General features: G+C 37.3%; 1 long non-coding RNA gene across 1 annotated transcript; it reads left to right on the forward strand.

Moving 5' to 3' along the window:
• The first annotated feature begins 268 nt into the window (after positions 1–268).
• LOC124705840 lies at positions 269–4,379 on the forward strand. The gene is made up of 3 exons (XR_007004171.1): positions 269–465; positions 2,541–2,711; positions 4,335–4,379. It is a non-coding gene; the product is annotated as an uncharacterized LOC124705840 (long non-coding RNA).
• The last annotated feature ends 406 nt before the right edge of the window (positions 4,380–4,785 follow it).

The raw sequence follows: 4,785 nt of genomic DNA on the forward strand, positions 1-4,785 counted from the left end.
CTCAACATCATCAACGATTGCCACTATGCGTCTTGTGTTCTGTGGTGTTGAGTTCTCCGAGTTCTTCCAAATTGAGGAAGGCTTTTTTGGTTGGGTTCAGTTTCTTTTATATTCATATGCACAACACATCAGACTTGATATAGGTCGTTCACCTGCTGAATGAATATTTCTCCATACTCATGTACAGTAATATGCTCATTTCATATTCAGATAATTTGCATATTTTTCCTTTTACTGACTTGACCATACTGATGCAAATCTCAGGCAAGTGAATCAAAATTGTGGAACTGCATATGTGCTGCCAACTTTAGTCACTCCACTCCGAATTTGAAGCTCTTACTCTCGACTAGATGCAGAAACTGAAGATGGCGTTTTGAGAATGGCTCAGTTCTGTGATTCAGGGATTCATGTACATCTCAAGAAGAAAACATTAAGCTATAACTCTTATGAAGGCTCGGGTATGGTGTAAGTGCTTATGTAATTCCCTATCTTCTTTTACCATGTGACGTTATTTCAGCATCACGTTTCAATGTTAAGGGAAGGAAACTTAAATTTTTTCAACCAGGTTAATGATAAAATGGTGTGTATCAGATGTCAATGTAGGACAGAGAATAGTAATTTGTTTCAATCAGATTGAGGAACTAAGGACCTTAGAAATTTATTAGGAGGTTTTCCTTTGAGGAGTACCAGTTTGTTTTTGTTATATCTACACCTGTTTTTTTTTGGTCCGATGGTCAGCTTAAAGTAACTATAAGAGTTAGGAGTAGTTTACTTGGCATGGAAATTATTAATTTTTCTGTTAAGGTGAAAAGATTGCAAATGTTGTATCTAATTCTTTTTAGACATATTCTCGGTATAATTCTTTTTAGTCACTATCTTCCAGTTGTACTATCTTTATTTGTTTTTTTACATCCTATTGATAGGTAACCTGAATTACTTACGCATAATCCTTTTGTGGAAAAAGGACACGCATTGCAAGGAGGAAGCGCAACGCTCCCCATCAAAACGAATCTACAGTGCCCCAATTGTTAATGAATCGCTAAGATGTTTAACTTGCTTAGGTATTATTCTTTCTCTTGCTTTCTGAAACTTCACATATTTGTTTGTTCCATATAGTAGGGCAAAATGTGCTGCCCTGAAGATCAATTGGCCAAATTGCTTCTTTGCTTATCTAAAAAATAAGTATGTGATGTCAAACTTTCATATAATTTGGATTTATGTGCATCTATTTTCGAATGATCACTGGTTAGCTTGCGGTATTGTGAGCATATGAATCATGTACAAGTTTGTTATTGATTCAAACGAACAATTTTACATTAATTCCTTGTGGTGTTCTTGCTTATGAAATATACATAACTTAGTTGGTTTTCTTCTATATGCCGCTCAATCTTTTTCTGAAACAATTATGTCCAATAAGAGAGTGCCAAAATAGAGATGGTGAAACTGTTGCAACACAACCAAATAGGAGGTTTTGGGAAATGGGGACCATGGTCTTCGCAAGTAGTTCTAACCAGGCATATCTTAGTAAGGTGTTCTTCTATTCGGTACATAGAAAATATACTATACTAATTTTAGTTAGTGAATATATAAGGAAAAAACTACGGGCAAACACAAGTATTTATTCTGAACATAAGTATTTCTAAGCTTTATTGTTACAATTGTAAATAATGTTCTGGCTTATGTTTCATCAAAGCTATAGTTTTTCCACCCTATTATGTACCTACAAATCAAAAACCCTTTAATATAAATTGATCTTTTTTGCACATTGGAACTATGTTCGAACTTTTGTGTTGAAGTGTGTGGTGCTACATTATGAATTTGGTATGTGCTAGAAGAGCCACAATATTTCTTAATCATGTTGTCATTTCTTCATAAAAGCCTTTGATGTCACTTCCATGTGTGTTGAAGGTATAATATTGGTTGTATATTATCTCGAGGAGCACTGAGCAGTAAAAATATGGTGTTTATGTACATCGACGTATTTGTGTGGATAATAAGTAAAATGTATGCCTTCCCCTTATCTAAAGTAATCTCATAACTCAGGTAAGAGGAAAGTAGTGTTAATATATTATGGTTCCTAAATTAGTTCGCTTTTGGTCTCCAGGTTAAGAGGGCAAGCCCGAAGAAGTAATGTGCCTGTCTAGCGAATGACGTTGTGCTACCGCGATCCTATGATACCTATAGGTGTCATAGGAGTTCATATATATCAACCATGCAAATGCTTATAGGTCCCATATGAGTTCATATATATCAGAGAAGCTAAAGAAATATGCCTTTATAATTGTTCTTTCCCATAAGGTTAATCAATTGATGACCGTGTCTTTATTGAAAGGTCCATGGTGCTTGGTTTTCTATTAGGTCTGCTCTTTTGGTATAACATCTCAGAAGAAATCATTTTATCTATAGACATTACTCAAAAGACTACTGAATTGTATTGTGAGCAACTCTGGATGGTTTCTTTCGTTTCTTAAAATATAATCAAGCATAATTTAAAAGAAAGAAGACGATGTTGAGAACATGGTTATATATTTAACTTCCAGAACATAGAAGATGGGAAGATTCAGCCCTTACACGTTCACTAGAAGCTGCTCCTGTGAGAGGTGGATGGATGTTAGAGATGAAGACCAGGACGTGAGGTACGCTCTTAGAGGAGGCCCTGGTAGAACTAGCAGCTCTAAGATTTCGTTTACCTCGACACTGTGAATTCTCAGGTATAAATTCTTTGCACTAGCGTTTTATAGTTGATTTAGGTGCCTGCTGCCTGATGAAAATATTAGTGGTCTAAGCCTATGTTCTGTTCATGAGCCGAGAATTACCTAAGGCCTACAGGATATGATTAGAGTGGTTTACGTACTCACTGAATATCATGTGATTTTATTCAGCAGAAAAACATGTAGATCCGGAACTTAGTATTTAAAAGCTGAAGAACATCTACAAAAAATGTGATCCTATGGCCTTCCAGTTAATATTACTAGTTACTGGTGCTTTTTTACTGTATCAGTTAGAAGCTATTGTCTTGATGCCAAAGCTTTGGTTGCTTCTTCATAACCAAGAAATGCTTCTTATGGCAATAAAAGATGATATTAAGGTGGAAATCATGTTCAAAAAGATTGTGCATGATATGGCCTAAATATTTGTTATATCATGACTATTCTTTAGCGAATTATTATTCATTATCTAACACTTTTAGTTTGAATGCTACTTTCTTTGTTATATTCCGCTCACAAATTTTGGATGAAGATATATCTCACAAATCAACTAAAGTAGTGTAGACCTGGGAAATGGCTATACATTGCCTCAGTCAAAAGGTCACCTACCTTGAGGCTAAAACACCTGCAAGGGTCAGAATTTTCATTGATTACATTCACAAGAAAAATTACAAATATTGTTTCCAAAAGTTATATAGCAAATAACTAGATATGGTGGTAAGCCTAGGCAAAAGTGGTTTTTAAATTTGTACACTCAAAATGTATAACTAGGCGGTGTATTCGATGCCGTGTTTCTTCCTAAAATATCAGCTCCATAGTTTATCTACCATTGGACATGCTTGAACATTAAGTTTCTGCAATTGCATTTTCTTTGGTCGGCAATTCAGTAGGACTAATTTGCCAGTATACATTTGCATTCAGTGTTATGGAAGTTGAGATCTTGCAATGTATGCATTGTTGGATATGAGCATAATGTCATAGCTGAAGCATGGTTATAGGATTTAACTACTAAAAAGGAGACTACATGTTGCATGTATGTATATGCCACTGCAACATTGGAAGGGAAACATGAGTTATGGGAGAAGCAGAAATTAGAGGGTTGATTATCTCTACCATAGTCCTCAAAGAAATTTGTTCTCTTGTGAGGATTTGATACCCTGCAATTTCGTTAGGTGTTTTTAAAGCAGCAGGAGGTAGTTCTCTTCTTGGTAATATGTTTACATCTGGATTACTCACCTAGAAGTTACGTCATCCTTATTTTCTCACTGCACCAACATGTCACACCTGGTTTTAGGTACTACTGTATGGACTCTCATAAGCGCATCAGAACACAAAATAAATTAGCAGGAGTCCCCTTTGAGTGTCGGACATATCTCTAAGGATAGCACTTTGAGCATTACAAAATTTTCTTTTATATTATCTACGCTCTTTGCTTAAATGCATACTCTTCTTCAAGTGCCAAAGAATCTTCTTTCTCACTTTGAGCATTACAATATTTTCTTCTATATTATCCATGCTCTTTGCTTCAATGCATACACTCCTTCAGGTGCCAAAGAAATTTTCTGTCTCACTTTACGGTATAAGGTAATTTATTCAGTTGAAGTTGACGATGATAAACTTTTGCAGGTTTGAATCACACAATCTATAGAGACATAGAATCAACTAAGTGAAGTTAGTGCCATTGTGACTGTTAGATGTATATATCTATCTATTGTAGTTTCCCCATATGTTAGGGGGCTTTCTGCATATGTGCACCTGTACATGTACTATATATTGTGGCCTTTGGCCGCATGGTAATACAACAAGTATATTGCCCTAACATGGTATCAGAGCAAAATTGATCCCTAAATTCCCGGCCGACGTTGCTTGTTCCGTCGCCCGTCCGTCCCTCGATCTCGATCTCCTTGCTCTCCAGGCGCCAGGCCCGCCCGACGCCCGACGCCTGCTCCAATCCGCCCGCGGCCCGATTCCCCGCGCGAGGCCGCCCGCCTTGATTCCGCGCGAGGCCGCCTCCTCTGCTGCTTCCCCGCGCGCCCGCCTCCTCTGCTGCTTTCCCGTGCGAGGCCGCCCGACGCGT

The sequence above is a fragment of the Lolium rigidum genome, chromosome 4 (genome assembly GCF_022539505.1).
Source record: "Lolium rigidum isolate FL_2022 chromosome 4, APGP_CSIRO_Lrig_0.1, whole genome shotgun sequence".
NCBI classification, from domain to species: domain Eukaryota; kingdom Viridiplantae; phylum Streptophyta; class Magnoliopsida; order Poales; family Poaceae; genus Lolium; species Lolium rigidum.